Genomic DNA, 23,731 nt, shown 5'->3' on the forward strand with positions numbered 1-23,731 from the left:
GGCTTCGAAAGGAGAGACCGAGAGTTGGACCGAGGAGGTAATTTGTCCCGTTTGCCTGGATTTCTTCACCGATCCGGTTATACTGGAGTGTGGACACAACTTCTGTCGCTGTTGTATCACACGTTGTTAGGAAAGGGAGGAAAGAAACTCCTGCCCGGAATGCAGAGAGGTGTTTGCTGACCGCACCCTCAGGGTGAATCGGGCCTTAGCAAATCTGGCTGAAAAAGCTCGAAATCTAAACCTGAATCCGAAAGGGAAGGAAAGTAAACTTCACTGCGAGGAACATGAGGAAGAACTGAAGCTGTTTTGTGAAACGGAAAAGACACTGATCTGTGTGATAAGTGGAGACAAAGAAGCTGTTAAAATCTACAAGGTAAAACTAACGTTAGTTTGATACTCAACGCATTTTCTCATACATACATACCATCACACGAGCCTCCAAAATGAACTGATCATTCTCTGCAACTTCCGCCATCTGCAACGAGCTTCTACCATCTATCCCTCCAGCAGCCCATCCCACACCACACAACTCTCCACTCTCTGTAGGAATCGCTCCCCGTACTGTGTCGCCCTTATCCACTCTCACCTCCCGACTGATCTCCCTCCTGGCACTGACACCTGCAAGCGGGACAAGTGCTACACCTCACTCCTAACCTCCTCCCTCGTCACCATTCAGGGCTCCAAACAGTCCCAATTCCACGTGTTTCTTCCATGGTCGATTGCCCTCTCGTATCAGAATCCTCGTTCAGCTCTTTACCTCTTCCACCTGTCCCCTCTCAGCTTCTCACTTCATCACTCTCCCCCACGTTCCCCCTCACGTTGTCTCACCCGTCACCTGTCAGCTGGTTCTCATCCCCAACCTTTTTATTCTGGCTTCTGTCCCATTCCTTCCCAGTCCTAATGAAGGTTCTTATCCCGAAACACCGACTGTTTATTTCCCTTGAATAGATGCTGCCTGACTCATTGAGTTCCTCCGGCATTTTGTGCGATAATCGGGTTAGATCACCTGTTTCTTTTGATGCATCTTTGTTTCTATTTCCTTCATTCTCCGACTTCCAGGATCAGCTAAAATCTTCCTTAGACTCTCTCACAAAAAAGAAATCAGACTTCCAGGAAAAGGAGCAGCAACAGAAAGAGAAGATTTCCGGAGTTCGGGTGAGGCTTCCTGAGCGGAATTTCTGATATTACTGTCCAGTTTTGCTCCATTTAATGCAGAATAGCAGAGTATCGCAGCTCCAGTGACCTGGGTTCGATCCTGCTGCTGTCTGAGTGGAGTCTGCATGCTCTCCCTGTGGCCATGACAGTTTCAGACACATTCCAAGGACCTGTTGGATGAATGGTTAATTATAATTAACCCTGTGAAGGTGGGAGAGGGTGTATGTGAATCAGATGGGAGTTAATCGGTCAATGTGGGAGAATAGGTTTCAGGAAGGCGTGAGGGAATGGGGTTGACGGGAATGTCTCTGAAGTAGTATGGACCCCAATGGACCGAATGGTCACCTTAATGTCATAAGGAAATAGAACACAGCAATGCAGTAAACTAATCTTCACCTTTCATTCGACAGAAACAATCACACAGCGTTCAGTCCCACATCACATCCCAGTTTGCTGAACTGCGCCAGATTATCACTGAGAAAGAGCAGAGCAGGGAAGAAGAGAAGAGGATTCTCAACCCAATGGAGAAAAATCTTCGGAAGATTCAAGAGAATATCAGGTTTATTCAGGAGGAAATCTCAAAGTTAAAGGAACAGGTGTATGAGAAAGATGGTGTGATATTTCTCAAGGTGAGGGTTTACATTTCAATTTATTTCTGTGAAATTGAACTAAATGTTCAACTATGTTTGAGGTAAATAAAGCACAGCGGCCAACTCTACCAAATCAATTGCCGCTGCTGGTGTCCTCACACAGAGTGTTCTCCTTGCATGACGAACCTCCAATCACTCCGCTAATGACATTCGAAAATCACGTACATAGATATTCGATCCTTTCTCAGCAATATACAATATTTAAGCGATGGAGTTTCAGCATAATTAATCGTAAATTAAACTGCAATGAATTGGTCAACAACTGATATGACATCTGCCAGTCCCAGGATCAAAACAGCCCAGAACAAAGTATGAATACGTAACTTATTCCCTCCGCTTGTACCACGTCCCCACTCACGTGACTCGTAATGAACACCTAACACAGAACACAAGGCAGACGTGTTGCTCCGACACACAGTAAACACATATGGCAGTAAACTGTTTCTCACCAGACAATTGATGCAACTATTCATGGTTGTTGTTGTCCCAAAACTGGACTTCCACAGATCTGTACATCCCAGGACAGAATGCAATCTACTCTGAAATGATCTATCTGATCATAATGCAGAACTGCTGATTGTGTCCTTAATTATCAGATTAAATATCCTCTGAAAATCCCATTAACACCCAGTTCCAGTCACAGGCTGTGAAAGTGTCTGGTGCAGTGGGTGTGAGGGTCTCTCTGTCAATCCGTGAGAACAAAGAATGTGACCCACACATCAGACTTATCCTCCATGTCCGGGTTCCATCAGATGATGGAAACTTCCACTGTCTCTACTTTTTTCCGATATGTTTTACATGGGATTGTGTCACATTCTCCGTCACGAGCAGGCCATTTGGTCCATCTTATATCAATTTCTCTTCTGCACAATCCTCCTGCCACCTGCTCACCACAAGCAACAACAGTGCCCCAAACTCCCAGGTCCCTCATGTTTATCCAGCCTCCCCATTACAGCCAGTCTTTGCTGTTCCATTTCAACCACTTCTGTAGCACTGAGTTTCAGATCCTCTTCACTAAATTTCTTGTGGAATTTGTTAAAAACCACCTGGCATTTTATCTTGGACTGAAGGTCTGTCCATAAATAGAAACAGAGAAACAAAGAAAACCTACAGCACAATACAGTCTCTTTGGCCCACAGTTCTGTGCCAGACAAGTAGTTTCTTTAGCAATTACCTCGAGTTAGCCATAGCTCTCTATTTTTCTAAGCTGAATCCTGAAAGACCCGATCGCATCCGCCTCCACCTTCGTTGCCGGCAGCTCATTCCACCCATTTCAAAAAAACTTACCCGAGATGATGCGTCCTTCCAAGCACCTGTGTCCTGTCGTGTTAGCCATTACTGAGGTACTTTATCCACCTTCGTGCAAGCAAATGCATTACTAACCTTAAATAGTTCCATTTTATCATTCTGAAGTCTTTTCCATATGAAAGTGCACAGCCGGTCCTGTCTTTCCTGTAAGTTTCATCCTCTCAGTAATGGTCTAACTTTCAGAAACATTCCCTGTAATTTACCCCCTGGTTCTGTATTGCTGGTGAGTGTTTCTGACTATGGGAGTGGGAATTTTCAACATCTTGTAATGATTTGTATGAAATTCATGATGTGGGCGGTAAGTCCAAGTCTAATCAGATTTCTGTTTTATTTATTTCAGGAGGAAGCTCGTCGGAACAGGAGGTCGGACAGGCTCTTCACTGAAACGCTGTATGGATTTGTAAAATAGTTCAAATTCCAGTTCATCACCAGCAGTTTAATATTTACAGAATCAGTGACGATGGCCAGAAATTGTCAGTGACAGATGAAGCCCTGCGGGTTGAAAAATTCTATCATCCCTATTTGTTGAACACAGTGCTGAGAGAAACACTTGATGCTATTAAGCAAGGTAAAACGTACAACGATTCATTTTTCCTTGTTTATGAGACACAGTTAAGTTATAATTTGAAGCAAAGATTGATTGTAATAATAGGCTGAAGGAGAACTGAAGTTTATACCACGTCCACCCAACCAACCGGGAGCCATCACTGACACACACCATGCCAGTCAATATAACACAGAAATAAGTTGTCTCAGCACGAGTTAAGCAGTCTGATGGCCTGGTTGAAGAAGCTGTCCCGGAGCCTGTTGCTCGTGGCTTTTATGCTTATAGTGCTGTTTCCATGATAGCAAGTGCTACAGTTTGTGGCAGGAGTGACTCTGGTCTCCCAAGATCCTTCGGGCCCTTTGTACGCACCTGTCTTTGTGAAACAAGCTGGCAAACAATATCAAATAGTTTTCAATATTCCGTAAACAAATAAAACAGAGATGAGAGTGTATATAGCACCGCTAGAAAATGAGGAGGGATATATAATAACGCGGGATAAAGAGATTGCAGATAAACTAAATATTTTGCACCAGTCTTCACCGTGGAAGACACTAGCACTGTTGAAGGTGTTGAAGAGTGCGAGGGAAGAGAAGTGAGTGCAGTTACTGTTACAAGGGAGAAAGTGCTCAAAAGCGCTCAAAAAGCTGAAAGCCCTAAAGGTACATAAGTCACCTGGACCAGATGAACTGCACCCTAGTGTTCTGAAAGAGATTGCAGTACACATTGTGGAGACATTTAAAAAGATCTTTCAAGACTTTTGGACCCTGGCATTGTGTCAAATGGCAAATGTCACTTAACTGTTTAAGTAAGCAGGAAGGCAGAAGAAAGGAAATTAGACACCAGTTAGCCTCAACTCTGTGGTTGGGAAGAAATTGGAGTCAATTGCTAAGTGTGAGGTTATGGAATACTTGGTGGACACTGGACAATATAGAACAAGTTTGCATGGCTTCGTTAAGGGAATACCCTGTCTGACAAACCTGTTGGAATTCTTTGAGGAGATTACAAGTAGGATAGGTAAAGAGGATGCAGTGCATGTTGTATATTTGGAATATCAGAACCAAGTTAAGTGGCCATGGTAATACAGAAAAGTTACAGGCATAGTTACAACATCAGCTGATTGGTAGGAAACAGAGAATGAGAGTAAACCGATCCTTTTCTGGTTGGCTACCAGGGACTCGGGTTCCACAGGGGTCAGTGTTAGGACACCTTCATTTTATGCTGTATATCAAGATCTATGATGGAATAGACCATAAGATATGGGAGCAGAAGGAAGCCATTCGGCCCTTCGAATCTGCTCCACTATTCAGTCATGGGCAGATCAAATTCTTCCAGTCATCCTCACTCCCTGCTTTCACCCCATACCATTTGATGTCCTGGCTAATCAAGAACCTATCTATCTCTGCCTTTAATATAACTTGGCCTCAACAGCCACTTGTAGGCCAAAAAAACCACGGATTTTCCACCCACTAACTAAAGTAATTTCTCCGCATTTCAGTTCTAAAATGATATCCTTCAATCCTGAAGTCATACCCTCTTGTCCTAGAGTAGATGGCTTTGTTTCCAAGTTTGCATATGATACAGAGATTGGTGGAGGGGCTGGTAGTGTTGAGGAAACAGTTAGGCTGGACAAGGACTTGAATGAGGAGAACGGGAAAGAAAGTGGCAAGTGATATACAATGTTGGAAAATGCACGGCCATGCACTGTGGTCGTAGAAATAATGTGCAGATTTATTTTTCAAATGGGGAGAAAACCCAAAAAGCAGAGATGAAAATGGACTTAGCAGTCATACTGCAGAACACCCTGAAGGCTGACTTGCAGGTAGAGGCAGTGGTGAGAAAGGCAAATCCAATGTTAGCATTCAGTCCAAGGGGTTTAGATAGCATTCAATTCAAGAGCAGGGATGTGATGCTGAGGCTTTATAAGACACTGGTGAAGCCTCACCTTGAGTATTGTGAACATATTTCGGCTCCTCGTCTAAAAAAAAGGTGTGCTGGCAATGCAGAAGTTTCATTTCATAAGGATGATTCCAGGAATGAAAGGGTTATGATACAAGGAACGTTTGATAGCTCTGAGTCTGTACTCGCTGGAATTTAGAAAGATGAGGTGGGGTGGGGAATCTCATTGAAACCTTTTGAATGTTGAAAGGCCTAGACAGAGTAGATGTGGAGAGGATGTTTCCCATGGTGATGGAGTTTAGGACAAGAGGGCACAGCTCAAGATAGAGGGGCGTCTATTTAGAACAGATGCAAAGAAATTTGAGCCAGCGGCTGGTGAATTTGTGGAACTTGTCATGTGTATTTAAGGCAGAGCTTGATTGGTTGGACACAGCATAGAAGGTTACGGGGAGAAGGCCAGGTAGAAGGGTTGAGGAGATAATAAAGGATCTGCCATGATTGGATGGCGGAGTGGACTCGATGGGCAAATGGCCTAATTCTGCTCCTATGTCTTCTGGTGATCAGACCACTACATTGAAGCATTGAGAGAATGAGCTCGGACACACCAACAAGCATTGACATGGGTCAAAATTTCATCTCGGGAGAAGCGCACGCAGCATAACCGGCCGGGCAATGCTCCCTCACACACATACACAGGAAGGACTGGCAGATTGTAGTCAGAGCCTCAGCAATGTACGTTGTTATTTCCCTCAGTAACCTGGAAACCAGTCTCTTCAGAGAAAGTCACTTATTCTTTTAAACAACTCAATCACGTGTGACATATTGTCAACACACACCAGACACGTAATGACAAAATGTAACATACAAATTCTTCAATGTGCACCACACTCTCCTTCAACCACACGGATATTTACAATACACACACACACACACACACACACACAGTGTGACACACGGCCACAAAAGTAGGCGCATATTTCAATTTATGATTGCAATCTGCCGTCCTTACCCAGTCTGTCTGTTCTGTGTCACTGAGCTGCCCTCTGACGTGACGTCATATCAACACTTCACAGACAGACTCCGGGGTGAGATTCCTTAGGAGGATGATCTGGGAGGGTTTGACAGATGTTTAAACCATGACCCACATCATCAATCTGAAAAACTGTGATGTCTTCCAGAGCATGTCCCACTGGCGTCTGTTTGCCCCTGCCTATCTGTGTACCTGCCCAAATTTATTTTTAAATATTTTATTTTTACCTGTTTCTGCAGCGTCTGATGGCAAATTCCATTTACCCACCCCTCTCTGTGAGAAAGTTACCCCATAGACCACATAAGAATTTCCCATCTCACTTTCAGTCTGAGCCCTCTGGTTCTGTACTCCCATTCCTTGTAAAAAAAAAACTTTATTTAAGCCCCTTATGAATTTTTTACTTCGATAAGTGGTCAGACATGAACACCCTACACTGCAGCAAAATAGCCCAAGTTTATTCACTCTCCGCTTTTCTATCAAGCCCACCTCCCCCATATACAGACCTCCAAATAGTCAGGTTAGAAATGGGATACAAATTGCACCACAAGATGGAGAAAAGGACAAGGTGACGATCGGAATGGGGGATTTCAACATACAGGTAGACTGGGAAAATCATGTCGGTGCGGTATTCCATGAGCGAGAATTTGTAGAATGCCCCGAGATGGCTTTTTAGAACAGCTTCTGGTTGAGCCCAATGGGTGAAAGTCGATTATAGAAAAGGATTTGTATAATGACCCAGATACGATTTGTTAGAGTCTGTTAAAAGAATCTTTATGAAGCAGTGATCATAAAATGATAGAATTCACCCCACAGAGGGAGATAAAGTCAGACGTATCAGTATTAGAGTGGGGTAATATTAAATACAGAGGCATGAGGGAAGAGCTGACCAAAGTAGATTGGAAGGGGACACGAGCAGGGATGATTGCAGAACAACAAGGACTGGAGTTCCAGGGGCAATTCGGAAAGATGAAGTATTATTATAGTATTATTATTATTATTATTATTATTAGTATTATTATTATTATTATTATTATTATTATTATTATTATTATTATTATTATTATTATTATTATTATTATTATTATTATTATTATTATTATTATTACTATTATTATTACTATTATTACTATTATTATTGTTATTATTATGTGACCGTGTTTGACAACGGAAGTCAAACACAGCAGAGAAGTGAAAGAGAGCGTGTAAAATAGAGCAGAAATCAGCAGGATTTAGCGGTATCGAGAAGATTTTGATAATTAACAGAAAGAAAATAAGGAGAGAAAATGAGATATGAGTCAAAGCTTGCCAACAATACTCAAGAGGACACAAAGTTGTAAAGAGTAAACGAGAGTTGTCAGTGGATATTGGACTCCTGGAAAATGACACTGGAGAGGAGATATGTGACATCAGACATGGCAGAGGTACTTATTTAACACTGTGTGTAAATATGAGATTGGAGAGAGTTACAAAGATAAGTGTTGTTGCTGTTACTGAAGAGAAAGTGTGTGGGACGATTGAAGATCTGAAGGCATCTGCACCAGATGGACTACACCCCAGTGTTTGGAAAGCGATAACTGAACAGAATATGGGGTCATTACTAATGATCTTTCAAGAATCACTTGATACTTGGTCATTCAGGATTATTAAAAATTGCAAAGTTCACCTCAGACTTTAAGATGGGAGAGCAGCTGTGGAAAGAAAATTATACCTGAGTTAGTCTGGATTTGGTGTGTTTGGGAAGAGGTTGGAGGAGTACTAAGGTCGAGCTTTTGGGTACATGGAGGCTCATGATAAAATAGGGCAAACTCAGCATACCTTCCCTTAAGGGGAAATCTTGCCTTACAAATCGGTTGGAATTCTTTGAGGAACACAAAGCCAAGAGAGACAAAGAATGATTTGGATGACAGAATTGTTGCCTTTGTGGCCAAGCTTGCAGATGATATGTAGATAGGTGAAGGGGCAAGTAGTGCTGCAGAAGCTCGGAATCTGGGGAAGGACAGAGACAGATCAGGAAATGGGCAAATAAATGATAAATGGATTATTGGGTAGGAAGGTCGTGCATGCACTTTGGTAGAAGGAATCAAGGTATAGACAATTTTGCAAACAGAGAGAAAGTTCAAACATGAAAAGTGCGAAGGGACTTCGGTGTCTTTGTGCAGGATTCCCTGAAGGTTAACTTGCAGTTTGAGTCAGTGATAAGATCGGCAAGCTCAATATCAGCATTCATTTTGAGGGGATTAGAATACAAGAGCAAGGATGTAATGCTGAGGTTTTATAAGACATTGGTCAGACCACACGTGGAGTATTGTCAGCAGTTTTGGGTCCCTTCTATTGGAAAAGATGTGTTGGCATTGGAGAGGGTCCAGGAGGCTCACAAGAATGATTCCGGGAATGAAAGAGTTAACATATGAGGAGCGTTTGATGCTTCTGGGCCTGTACTCACTGGAGTTTAGAATAATGGCTGATTTATTATCCCTCTCAACCTATTCTCCCGCCTCTTCCCCATAACCTTTGGGACTGACTAATCAAGCCGTTTACTTATCAAGTTTTGCTTTAAAAATCAAACAGGAGAAAATCTGCAGATGCTGGTAATCCAAGATACACAGGACCTGATGAAGGGTCTCGCCAGATCTCTCTGACACCTGTCTGGAGAGAGTTGATGTTGGGAGGATGTGGGTGGGTCGAGAACAGTGAGCACAGCCTCCGACTATAGGGATGTCCATTTAGGACAGAGATGGGGAGGAATTCCTTTATCCACAGGATAGTGAATCTGCCACAGGCAGCTGTGGAGACCAAATAATTGAGTATATTTAAATTGGAGTAACATGCACAAATTGTTGGGGGAACAGCAGGCCGGGAAGTTTCTCTGGAAAAGAGTAAACAGTCGACATTTCAGACTGAAACCCTTCATCAGGACCTGTGTTGCTTAAGGTTTCCTGCAAATTCATCTTCCGTCCTAGTGAGGGGCTGCGGGGGATGGGGTTGCGGGAAAGGGGACAAAGGGATCCTCATCTCCCATCTTTGACCCCTCCACCTTCTCATTACGTCGACACACACAGTTCACCCACAGGCTTTCCACCCCTCCCTCACCTGGTTCAATCTGCCATTCATCACTCCCCTACTGGTTCCCATTATCACCTCCTTTACTGTCTCAAACCATCACACTGCCCCACTTCACACTCACAAATGAATGTGAACATTGAATGACGGGCCTGTTCCTGTGCTGTACTGTTCTATGTTCTCTATTCCCTGTTTCGAAGAATAAGAGGATACCTCAAGGAAATATTAAATTCTTCCAGGGGTCAACAGGCAGGATTGAGGGAGGATGTATCCCCTGTCCAGCGTAAAACTCTTGAAGAAACATTAGTTCTCCATCCGCTTTGGGCGGGTGAAACCACGGGAAAGTTTCTAATCAGTGGCCCCCGGGGCCCCGCTGCCCGAGTCTCCCCCCGATCCCCGTAGCCGGGCTGCCCGAGTCTCCCGCCGATCCCCGGGGATTCTCTAATTCTCTGCTTCTCCCCCCCAGTCTCTGTCACCCTGGATGTGGAAACGGCGAATTCGTGGCTCGAGTTGACTGAGGATCGGAGGAGTGTGAGACCGACCGGGACCTGGAGGAATCTCTCTGACACCGGGAAGAGATTCACAGACTGGGAATGTGTACTGGGATCGGAGGGATTCACATCGGGGAGACATTACTGGGAGGTGGAGGTGACGGGGAATCGAGCCTGGTGTCTGGGAGTCGCTGCAGAGTTTGTGGAGAGGGAAGGTTTGTTCAGTCAGAGTCCGGAGACCGGATTCTGGATCCTCGGGCGGGATGGTGACGTTTTACATCGGGATTGTGACGTGTTAAGTAATCTCACCTCCCCGGAGTCCCTTCTCGCTGCCGGTCCCATCCCCGCGAGTGTGGGAGTTTATCTCAGTTACGAATCCGGGACAGTTTCATTTTACAATGCGGAGACCAAGTCCCATCTCCACACCTTCACTGGGAATAAATTCGCGGAGAAACTTTATCCTTTCTTGCGGACTGGAGATGTAAACCAGTGGCTGAGAATCTGCTCCGGTTCCGCTCCTGGTCTGTAAACGGGTCGGGTCCCGGGACCGGCGTCAGGAGTAAAGTTCCTGTAAATATAAATGTGCGGAGAGTGCAGCTAAATACGTGGCTAAGGAGGTGGTGAGGAGGGAGGGCTTCATGTTTCTGGACAATTGGGCTTTGTTCCCGGGAAGGTGGGGCCTGTTCCGACAGGACGGTTTGACCCTGAACTGGAGGGGGACTAATATCATTGCGGGTAGATTTAGTAGTGCTGCTCCCGGGGGTGGGAGGTGTTTTGCAGAGGAAGGGGAACATTAGGTTGTAAATTAATTTTCAGGACTTTAGAAATTGTAGAAAATAAAGATTTCCAAAAAAAGATTTTATTGAAGAACATTACCAGAATATATGTGAAAAAGGGGCTAATTCAGTTTTACACCTATCGCAATAATTGTCTATGTTAGGAAATATTTTGAATAGTCTCTACTTTGTTAACTAGTAACAGTGAACAATTTTTAATTGAATTAAACACTGATTGGCACATATCGAAGAAGAATTGACCATCTTCATTAACAAAGGTCATATTAAGTTCTCTCTCCCAATCTTGATTAATTTTTAGTGATTAATGGGATCTGTTTTCCTTTTGCAAATTTATTTAATTCAGATGAATTCTGAAGGGTTAATTAGGAAATATTCTCTCTCTCATACACACCTTCTGCAAAATCTTCAGGTTTGACATTTTTTACAAAACTATTTATCTAAGTTTCCATATATACAAGGATCTGATTTGTTGGATACTATTTTGAATAATAGTCCTTTAGTAAGAGGTTCCATTGGTAGAATTTATCATTTATTTTTAATACATTAATACAAAAAGATAACCTCCCACCTATGGTTTATTTCAGACGTGATAGAGGGGGAGGGATTAAAGGGGGAGGAGTGGCATGAATAGTCAGGAAAAATATCACAGCTATGCAGAGACAGGACAGCCCTGAGAGCTTGTCTACAGAGATCATATGGGTGGAGCTGAAGAACGGGAAAGTTGTGACTACTCTAATAGGGTTCTATTATAGACTGCCCAATAGTCAGAGAGAATTGGAGGAGCAGAACTGTATAAAGATAGTGGACCGGTGTAAGAAACGGGAAGTTGTAATTCTAAGGGATTTTAACTTTCCACATATTGACTGGGACTCCCAAACTGTAAAAGGGCCAGATGACTTGGAGTTTGTCAAATGTTTTTCGGAAAGTTTTCTAAATTAATATATAGAGGTAACTACGAGAGAAGATGTAATACTCGATCTCCTGTTAGGAAACCATACAGGTCAGGTGACAGAAGTATGTGTAGACGAACATTTTGGGTCCAGTGACCATAATGTCATCAGTTTCAAGTTAATTATGGATAAGGATAGGTCTGGCCCTCGAGTTGAGTTTCTAAATTGGATAATGGCCAATATTGTGGAAATGAAATAGAAAGAGTGGATTAGGATAAGTTTTTTTTTTCCTGACAAGGATGTGTTCAGTAAGTGGAAGACCTTCAGAAGCTAAATTTTGAGAGTGCAGAGTTTGCATGTTCCTGCCAGGATTAAAGACAAATTTAACAGGCACAGGGAATCTTGGGTTTCAAGGGATATTGGTGATCTGGTTAAGAAAAAGGGAGCAGTGTATAGCAGATAGAGAAACATCGAAAAATACGTGCAGGAGTAGGACATTTGGCCCTTCGAGCCTGCACCGCCATTCAGTATGATCATGGCTGATCATCCAACTCAGAACCCTGTACCTGCTTTCTCTCCATACCCCTTGATACCTTTAGCCACAAGGGCCATATATAACTTCCGCTTAAATATGGCCAATAAACCAGCCTCAACTGTTGCCAGTGGCAGATAATTCTGCAGATTCACCACTCTATGTGTAAAGAAGTTTTTCCTCATCTCGGTCCTAAAAGGTTTCCCCTTTATCCTTAAACCGTGATCCCTCGTTCTGGACTTCTCCAATATCGGAGACAAGCTTCCTGCATCTAGCCTGTCCAATCCCTTTAGAATTTTATACGTTTCAATAAGATCCCCCCTCAATCTTCTAAATTCCAGTGAGTATAAACCTAGTCGATCCACTCATTCTGAATATGAAAGTCCAGCCATCCCAGGAATCAATCTGCTGAACCTTCTCTGTACTCTCTCTCTGGCAAGAATGTCTTTTCTCAGATTAGGGGACCAAAACTGCACACAATATTGTAGGTGCAGTCTCACCAAGGTTTTGTACAACTGCAGTAGAACCTTCCTTCTCCTGTACTCAAATCCTTTTGCTATAAATGCCAGCATACTATTTGCCTTTAGCACCCCCTGCTGTACCAGCATACCCACCTTCAATGACCCACCTTCACCCAGATCTTGTTGCATCTCCCCCCTTCCCAATCGGTCACCGTTTTCCTGCATTGGCAGCAAAAACCCAATGAGTTACTTGAAGAGTATAGAAAATGTAAGAAAATACTAAAGAAGGAAATCAGGAAGGAAAAAAGACATGATGTGGCATTGGCAAATGATGTGAAGTTCAACCTGAAGGTTTTCTATAAGTATATTAAGAGTAAAAGGACAGTAAGGGGCAACATTGGTCCCCTAGAAGATCAGAGTGGTCGTCTATGTGTGGAGCCTCACGAGATGGCGGAGATCTTAAACAAGATTTTTTGTATCAGTATTTACTCAGAAAACTGGCATAGTGCATGTGGATGGAAGGGAAACAAGCAGAAGTGTCATGGAACGTTTAGAGATTAAAGAGGTGGAGGTGCTTACTGCCTTACAGTGAATAAATTTGGATTAACCCCTGGGCCTGACTTGATATTTCCTCGGACCTTGAGAGAGACTAGTGTAGAGTTTGCAGCGGCCCTAGCAGAAATATTTAAAATGTCCTCGGCCACGGGTACGTTGCCGGAGGATTGGAGGGTTGCTCTTGCTATTCCGTTGTTTAAAAAAAGATTTGAAATTGGCTGTGTGGGAGAAGACAGAGAGTGGTAGTGGATGATTGCTTCTCAGACTGGAGGCCTGTGACTAGTGGTGTGTCTCAGGGATCTGTGCTGGGACTATTGTTGTTTGTTGTCTATATCAATGATATAGATGTGGTCAATTGGATCAGCAATTTTGCTGATGACACCAACATTGGAGGAGTTTTGGACAGCGAGGAAGGCTTTCAATGCTTGCCGAGGGATCTGGACCAACTGGATAAATGGGCCAGAAAATGACAGATGGAATTTAATGCAGACAACCGTGAGGTGTTGCATTTTGGAAGGACAAATCAAGGTAGGGCATACACAGTAAATGGTAGGGCACTGAGGAGTGCGGAGGAGCAAAGGGATCTGGAAGTTCAGGTTCATAATTCCCTGAAAGTGGCGTAAATCGTAAATCAAAGTACTGAGTATCGGAGTTGGGATGTTATGCTAAGTTTGTATAAGGTATTGGTGAGGCCAAATTTGGAGTATTGTGTGCAGTTCTGGTCACCTAACTATAGGAAGGATATCAGTAAGATTGAAAGAGTGCAGAGATTTACAAGGGTGTTGCCAGGTCTTCAGGAGTTGAGTTACAGGGAAAGATTGAACAGGTTAGGGATTTATACCTTAGAGCGTAGAAGAATGAGGGGAGATTTGATAGAGGTTTACAAAATTATGAGCGGTATAGACAGAATAAGTGCGGATAGGCTCTTTCGTGTTAAATTACGAGAGATAAATACGAGAGGACATAGCTTTCGGTTGAAACGGGAAAGGTTTGAGGAAATATTAGAAGGAACTTCTTCACTCAGAAAGTGATTGTAGTGTGGAACGAGCTGCTATCTGAAGTGGTAAATGCGAGCTCACTTTTAAATTTTAAGAATAAATTGGATGGATACGTGGATGGGAGAGGACTGGCGGATAATGGACTGAGTGCTGATCAATGTGACTAGGAGAATAAAGTTTCCGCACTGAGTAGAAAGGCCGAATGGCCTTTTTATTGCTGCTGTGTTCTATGTTTCTATGGAAGTAGGTATAGAGGAGATTTCGGGGGTAGGTTTTTTTTTACGCAGAGTCTGGTGAGTCCGTGGAATGGGCTGCAGGCGGCCGTGGTGGAGGCGGACACGGTAGAATCTTTCAAGAGACTCCTCGATGGCTGCTTGGATCTCAGAAAAATGGAGGGTTATGGGTAAAGCCTGGGTAGGTCTAAGGTAGGGATATGTTCGGGACAGCTTTGCGGCCAAACGGCCTGTATTGTACTGTATATTTTCTATGTTTCTAAGATTTTAGGTGTGGTATTTCAGTAACTGAATTACAGGCACTGATACAGAAACAACTTACCAACCATTTATCAGGACACACAGCAGAATTTGTTGCCATCATTCTCGGCTTACAGTGGGTGGCAGAAATTTGTCCATATACAGATGTACCGTAATTCCGAGTTGTGTAAGTTTTCTCAGTATGAAACTGTTGATCACAAACTATTTCAAAGTGAAACATACAAGATTGAAAGAAATGGCAGTCCCAGGGGGTTATCGGTTTTCATCTCAAAATCGTTCCTGAGTTACGGATGTGACTTCAATTTAATTCACCGTAACTTGTTTCATGATTTACAATCTATCGGGTTTTGGGGTAATTTAGCATTCATTTGAAAAATAACAAGTGGATAGGGTTTTATGTATCCGTTCTGTACCCAACACCGCAGTCCAGATTGTTGCGGGAATGCGCCTCTAAGTTGGATTTTCAATTGCCATTCATCCAAAGCACGCTGTATTTCTTCACATTAGCCAATCCTAAAAAGGGAAAAATGAAGTCTGGTGTGATTGACCTTCGATCAGCCAAACAGCATTGGACTATCCCTCTGGACAATTCGAACTGTGAGGTTTGTAGGCGCAGAATGGAATAGATGCACATATGCACAGACCAATGTGTGTGCGTCATCTGACTGAGATCTGCAGAGGCCCATGAGTGGATTGGACTGTGCTTTAGGCCAATACCTCTCCACACACCCCCCACCGAGCGCGTGCGCGCGCGCGCGCACACACACACACACACACACACACACACACACACACACACACACACACACACACACACACACATTATCCCAATGTTCCGTCGCTGACGGTCGATGGGACAATCCGCCCGAATATAACACCTCGGAAATCAGGCAGTGAATGTGAGGAACTAGCATCGGTACTAGAAATAGTGCAGCTGACACTGGCTTGAACTCAGGACGCGGCTTTATTAATGAACTGAAACACCGAGCTGACCAGATATTTCACCGCGCCAATAAGCTGCTCCCTGAATTTCGACTGAGTCACCGCGTAAATAAATGTGTTCGTGCAGCAGCTGAAATTCCTCAGCAAAAACCCGACGTAGATGAAGATCAATTCAGAATCATTGAAATCAGATCCTTTTCCTGAGACCTGATAATAAATGAAATTTACAACCATTGTCATCCACAGAGAGATGAAGCTACCGGAGAGGGTGAAGAGTAAAACCACAGACCTCCTCCTGCTCTCCACCTCCGGGTCACTGCGGTTCCCCCCCTTGCTCTGACCCTTCAGCCCCTTACGGACCCGACTGGCCACTAAAATGTGTCTGACTGTCAGAGCGTTGAGCAGCAGGATCCCAGCGAAAGGGAGGAACGGAGTTAAAACCGTATCGATCCAGTCATATGCTACACGCCTGGGGTCAGTGAAGACATTGTCCCTGAGATCACAGAACCATGGGATATTGTCGATGATCATCTTGGGTTCCCAAGTGAAGTATCGGGGAACGCTTTCCAAACAGAACAGTGCACTGGTTGTTGTTAGAATCACAGTCGCAGTTTTCCCGGTGCAATATTTCGTTTTCAGCTTCTGGCAGCAAATGGCGACAAATCGATCAAGAGTGAAAGTAACGGTGAACCAGACAGAACAGTGTGTGGCTGAGAACCTCAGTACATCGATAACACTGCACACAGGGGTGATGCTCAGAAAACTCCACCGGAAGGAATAGAATCTGATTTGATATAAAATGACTTCGGTGACAATGGTCAGTAGATCGGCCGCTGCCATGGCCACCAGGTAGCGAGTGGTGCAGGTAGAGAGGCCGCACTTTCTCCGGGACAGGATCACAAACGCCAGTAAATTCACTGGGAGGAGAGAGAGAGAGAACAGACAGTGGGCATTACTGAAAACATTCTCCGGAAATTAACACGGGAGCGGGTTTCAGCTAAAGATCAGCAGTGAGAGTTTGCGCGCTAGAGCCTGTGTGAGCGGCTATTGATCTAACATCAGACACGGGTCTTACAGTCTCTGCCCTGACTCTTTCAGAGTGGCAATAAGACGATGTGTGGGCAAACATTTGCGATAAAAACGATGTATATGAACAACAACGATTGGCGCTGATCCCGATTCCAGTCACTGATGGGGCCGGTTTCACTGAATTAACCGTGAGTGACCCGGCCTCTGGAAACTCAGCATCTGAAGGGTCCGGGAAGGGATACAGAGGGGAGCAACACACACAAAATACTGGAGGATCTCAGCAGGCCAGGCTGCATACATGGAACTGAACAAACTCTCGTTTCAGCCCAGACCCTTCTTCAGCACGAAATGGCGCCTCAGTTTCTGACGGGTCTCAGGGGAAAAGCAGGAACAACTTAGTGACCTGAGAATGAGAGGCTCCGTTAATGGATTAATTCTGCAGCACACTTCCATTCGATTACTCTGGTCAGCAGATCCATGGACATTTGTTCAGGTGATCAGACCCGTTATTGACCAACAAGCAGTGGAATGCGACTGTGACGGAGTCCACAGGGAGACGTGAAACACAGGACCAAGGGTTCATTCTGATCAATAACTCATAAAGGAACGTTACAATGTAAATCACTCGCAGTCTCACCTTCCCGGAGAGCTGCCGGTCCCGAACACTGGGACAACTCGGAACAAAGCCCCATTGAAACCCCACCGGCCTCACCTTCCCGGAGAGCTGCCGGTCCGGAACACTGGGACAAATCTGAACAAAGCCCCATTGAAACCCCACCGGCCTCACTTCCCGGAGAGCTGCCGGTCCCGAACACTGGGACAAATCTGAACAAAGCCCCATTGAAACCCCACCGGCCTCACTTCCCGGAGAGCTGCCGGTCCCGAACACTGGGACAAATCTGAACAAAGCCCCATTGAAACCCCACCGGCCTCACTTCCCGGAGAGCTGCCGGTCCCGAACACTGGGACAAATCTGAACAAAGCCCCATTGAAACCCCACCGGCCTCACTTCCCGGTGAGCTGCCGGTCCCGAACACTGGGACAAATCTGAACAAAGCCCCATTGAAACCCCACCGGCCTCACTTCCCGGAGAGCTGCCTGACCTGTACACTGGGACAAACCTGAACAAAGCCCTATTGAAACCCCAGCGGCCTCACTTCCCGGAGAGCTGCCGGTCCCGAACACTGGGACAAATCTGAACAAAGTCCCTTTGAAAACCCACAGGCCTCACTTCCCGGAGAGCTGTCTGTCCCGAACACTGGGACAAATCTGAACAAAGTCCCATTGAAACCCCACCGTCCTCACTTCCCGGAGAGCTGCCGGTCCCGAACACTGGGACAAATCTGAACAAAGCCCCATTGAAACCCCACCGTCCTCACTTCCCGGAGAGCTACCGGTCCAGAACACTGGGACAACTCGGAACAAAGCCCCATTGAAACCCCACCGGCCTCACTTCTCGGAGAGCTGCCGGTCCCGAACACTGGGACAAATCTGAACAAAGCCCCATTGAAACCCCACCGGCCTCACTTCTCGGAGAGCTGCCGGTCCCGAACACTGGGACAAATCTGAACAAAGCCCCATTGAAACCCCACCGGCCTCACTTCTCGGAGAGCTGCCGGTCCCGAACACTGGGACAACTCGGAACAAAGCCCCATTGAAACACCACCGGCCTCACTTCCCGGAGAGCTGCCGGTCCCGAACACTGGGACAAATCTAAACAAAGTGCCATTGAAACCCCACCGGCCTCACTTCCCGGAGAGCTGCCGATCCCGAACACTGGGACAAATCTGAACAAAGCCCCAGTGAAACCCCACCGGCCTCACGTCCCGGAGAGCTGCCGGTCCCGAACACTGGGACAAATCTGAACAAAGTCCCATTGAAACCCCACCGGCCTCACGTCCCGGAGAGCTGCCGGTCCCGAACACTGGGACAAATCTGAACAAAGCCCCATTGAAACCCCACCGGCCTCACTTCCCGGAGAGCTGCCGGTCCCGAACACTGGGACAAATCTGAACAAAGCCCCATTGAAACCCCACCGGCCTCACTTCCCGGAGAGCTGCCTGACCTGTACACTGGGACAAACCTGAACAAAGCCCTATTGAAACCCCAGCGGCCTCACTTCCCGGAGAGCTGCCGGTCCCGAACACTGGGACAAATCTGAACAAAGTCCCTTTGAAAACCCACAGGCCTCACTTCCCGGAGAGCTGTCTGTCCCGAACACTGGGACAAATCTGAACAAAGTCCCATTGAAACCCCACCGTCCTCACTTCCCGGAGAGCTGCCGGTCCCGAACACTGGGACAAATCTGAACAAAGCCCCATTGAAACCCCACCGTCCTCACTTCCCGGAGAGCTGCCGGTCCCGAACACTGGGACAAATCTGAACAAAGCCCCATTGAAACCCCACCGGCCTCACTTCCCGGAGAGCTGCCGGTCCTGAACACTGGGACAAATCTGAACAAAGTCCCATTGAAACCCCACCGGCCTCACTTCCCGGAGACCTGCCGGTCCCGAACACTGGGACAAATCTGAACAAAGTCCCATTGAAACCCCACCGGCCTCACTTCTCGGAGAGCTGCCGGTCCCAAACACTGGGACAACTCGGAACAAAGCCCCATTGAAACCCCACCGGCCTCACTTCTCGGAGAGCTGCCGGTCCCAAACACTGGGACAACTCGGAACAAAGCCCCATTGAAACCCCACCGGCCTCACTTCTCGGAGAGCTGCCGGTCCCGAACACTGGGACAAATCTGAACAAAGCCCCATTGAAACCCCACCGGCCTCACTTCTCGGAGAGCTGCCGGTCCCGGACACTGGGACAACTCGGAACAAAGCCCCATTGAAACACCACCGGCCTCACTTCCCGGAGAGCTGCCGGTCCCGAACACTGGGACAAATCTGAACAAAGTCCCATTGAAACCCCACCGGCCTCACTTCCCGGAGAGCTGCCGATCCCGAACACTGGGACAAATCTGAACAAAGCCCCAGTGAAACCCCACCGGCCTCACGTCCCGGAGAGCTGCCGGTCCCGAACACTGGGACAAATCTGAACAAAGTCCCATTGAAACCCCACCGGCCTCACGTCCCGGAGAGCTGCCGGTCCCGAACACTGGGACAAATCTGAACAAAGTCCCATTGAAACCCCACCGGCCTCACTTCCCGGAGAGCTGCCGGTACCGAACACTGGGACAAATCTGAACAAAGCCCCATTGATACCCCACCGGCCTCACTTTCCGGAGAGCAGCCGGTCCCAAGCAGTGGGACAAAACTGTGGACAAGGTCCCATTAAACACCTAATTAGCAGATTAGCCGGCGGGTGGAGTCAGGGTCATGGGACTTTGTCTAGTGTTATCCCAGTACGAGGAACAAGGATCTCTTCGGGAAAATGTTCTCCGCACTGGGATAACTAGACAAAGTCCCATGACTGTATCTCCATCCGTCGCTCTTACCCGCTAGTTAACTTTGCCGACGACACTACATTGATTGGCTTAATCTCAAGCAATAACGGGGTAATCAAAGGGAAGAAGTCATCTCTCTGACACAGTGGTGTCGGGAAAACAACCTCACCCTCAAAAACAATGCAGCGGGTTGCGGATTCCAGGAGGAACGGAGACGGGCCAACCCCTATTGACATCAATGGATCCGGGATTGAGAAGGTAAACAACTTTAAGTTCCTCGGCATCCACATCACCGAGAAACCCAGCGCCTTATTCACCTCCAATGATTGACGAAATTCGCTGAGGCCCCCCATGACCCTGTAACTTTTTACAGGGGCTCAACTGAGAGCACCTTGACTGGGAACATGGGAACTGTACATCGCATAATTAAACGACTCTGCAGAGAGTGGTGCGGACAGTCCAGCTCATCTGTAGATGTGAACGTCCCATGATGCAGGACACTTACAAAGACAGGAGTGAAAAAAGGGCTCGAAGGATCATTGGGGACCCGAGTCACCCAAACACAATCTCTTTCAGCTGCTACCAACCGGAAAACGGTGCTGCAGCGTAAAAGCCAGGACCAACAGGTTCCGAGACAGCTTCTTCCACTAGGCCATAAAACTGATTAACTCCCGCTGAGCTGAGTGTATTTCTATGTTACATTAACTGTTCTGTCCATTATAAAATAATGTAAAACACAACCCTAACTTCATATACGTGAAGGATGTAAGAAATAATGTTAATTCTATTCAATTAAATTCAAACCCTCCAGTCTCACCTTCCCGGAGAGCTGTCAGTCCCCAGCACTGGGACAAATATGAACACATCCCCATTCAAACCCTCCAGTCTCACCTTCCCGGAGAGCTGTCTGTCCTCGGCACTGGGACAAATATGAACACATTCCCATTCAAACCCTGCAGTCTCACCTTCCCGGAGAGCTGTCTGTCCTCGGCACTGGGACAAATATGAACACATTCCGATTCAAACCCTCCAGTCTCACCTTCCCGGAGAGTTGTCAGTCCCCAGCACTGGGACAAATATTAACACATCCCCATTCAAACCCTCCAGTCTCACCTTCCCGGAGAGCTGTCTGTCCTCAGCACTGGGAGAAATATGAACACATTCCCATTCAAACCCTCCAGTCTCACCTTCCCGGAGAGCTGTCTGTCCCCAGCACTGGGACAAATATGAACACATTCCCATTCAAACCCTCCAGTCTCACCTTCCCGGAGAGCTGTCTGTCCCCAGCACTGGTAAAAGCCTGGACAAGGTGTCATTAAAGGCAAGAACAAAGTTTGAGTCGATCCCATGAATTAGAGGAGAGCCTGAGTTTTACTTCCGATTGTCAGTAAATATGAAAAATCAGAATATTGAAAAGTCAGGATCCATATGTCTGAAAGATATCTGTACAATTATCATCTTTGAAAGCTTGTTAAATGATCATAAACAGGATAAGACTAGTTAGCTCAGATTAATACCTGCCATGAATTGCTCTGCTCACTCACCAGGAACGCCAGTAACAGCAATGAACACGGACAATATTCTCTCCACTCTCAGATACCGATCCAACAATGCAGGCAATTTCTCTGTCCGGTGTTCTGTCCCCCTGTGCTACAGGCGATCTCTCGGAATGAAAGATCAGGAAGCACATGCCTGGGGATTTAATACAATTTAGCGAATCCACAGGGACAATTTCAATAGATTTTATAATAAATGTGACTGAGCTTTCCGAGGTGCCTTATCAATTAAGTGTGCTTGCACAGGTAATATGCACTTCCAGGGATCCATTTGTCAGAAGGATTCTACAGCTTTCAGTACATGAACATCCAGGTGAACGCTTTGAGTGATGGTGCAGAAAGTTTGCAGTTAATAATTCATCTCCTTCTAGTCTAGGTCTACGAACTTGTCAATCACCTCTGCTGCGGACACTTTCTGATCCTTATGCTCCACGATCGCTGTAAGAAGTGTGTAAATGCAGGAGGGGATTATGTTGAAAAATAAGTGTGTTACGTTTTCTAAACTTGACTGTTTCTACCTTAGGCCACGAACTTATCAATCACCGCACCTAGTCACAGACTTTCATATTTGTTTAATGTTTGATCTGTTCCTGATTACAGCTGTGTGGCTTATAGATCAGCTTAATCTTTAACTTTAAAACATCAGGGTGTGATACAAGCACGGGCTTTAAGACGATGTTGTGGTTCAGTAAGGTCGCCTTCTGTTTCTAGTTCACTGGTTGAAATGGGACAACGACCCTTACCATTGCGGAGATTGAGGATATTAGCAGACTGCATTAACTTGAAGTTGTGTTAGAAAACTGTGTTAAAAAAATAGGGGTCAACGAAGTGATCACCCTGTTGAAGGAATGTTGCAGGATTGTTGGGACATCACGATGAGTGTTTTTAGCTTGGGGTGGCTGGGCTATTATCAGGCTCGGAATATGCAAATTGTCCTAATGTCTCATTCTCGGAAACCCCACCTTGGTTTCTCCTAATGACGTCAGTTGATTTTAAATTGCACAATTTAATACACTTAAGGATTCTGTTCTATCTGAGAATCTGTTCGCTCATCAGTATACTGAGTAAAATTAGTATGATATGTTAATAGTTGCAACCAACATTGCAGATAATTTTAACCAACGGATACATAGATAAATTAACTGGGAATGTTGGTGTAGCATTTTTTTGGCTTGAATTGATAAGATCTGCAGAGAAATGACTTGCGAAGTATTTATTAGTATGTACAACAGATGTTCTTGCTACTATTTTAGACACACAGTGGGTGGAGGAAACTTGTTCAGATAAATCTGTACTTTAATCCGTTTCCTTTTCAGTTGTGATGAGTCTTAAAGAAGTTTATTGCAGCAGTCGTCAGATTTACTGTTGAAAACTCATCACACACTATTTTCGAACTTAAAGTACTAGGTTTTCATTGCGCAAATTGCAGTTGATGTTAATACACATTAATTTCAGGAGCTAAGAAATGATCATTTTTTTCAAGTTGTGTCAGGGGACTGCTGGAAGCGTCACAAGAAGAATGCTTTTAGTTTTCCGTGGCTGGGAAGATGGGACTGTTTTTTTTACGCAGCGCTCCCAACTGTCACGTTCTCTGAAAACTCCACATTATTCCACCTCTGAATAGTTGATTTTACGTCAGTTTAACTATGTCTAGAGATCTAAGAAGTCTAAAATAGACACAGAGAAAGAAAGGATAGACGAGCAGAGGGAGAGAAATGTTAAAAACCAAAGAGGCGATTAATACACGCAAAAAAAAAAAACAAACAAAAAATATAACAGGCAGATGTAGAGACACGGGGGGAAGGGAGGTGGGAAGAGATGGAGAGAGAGAGAGAGAGATTTAAACAGAACGAGACGGATAGACAGAGAGAACGGGTGAGAGCGATAGCAAGGGGAGAGTGTGAGGTTCAGAGAGAAAGTGAGCGAGAAAAAGCGAGAGAATA

Source organism: Hypanus sabinus (genome assembly GCF_030144855.1).
Source record: "Hypanus sabinus isolate sHypSab1 chromosome X2 unlocalized genomic scaffold, sHypSab1.hap1 SUPER_X2_unloc_8, whole genome shotgun sequence".
Lineage (NCBI taxonomy): Eukaryota > Metazoa > Chordata > Chondrichthyes > Myliobatiformes > Dasyatidae > Hypanus > Hypanus sabinus.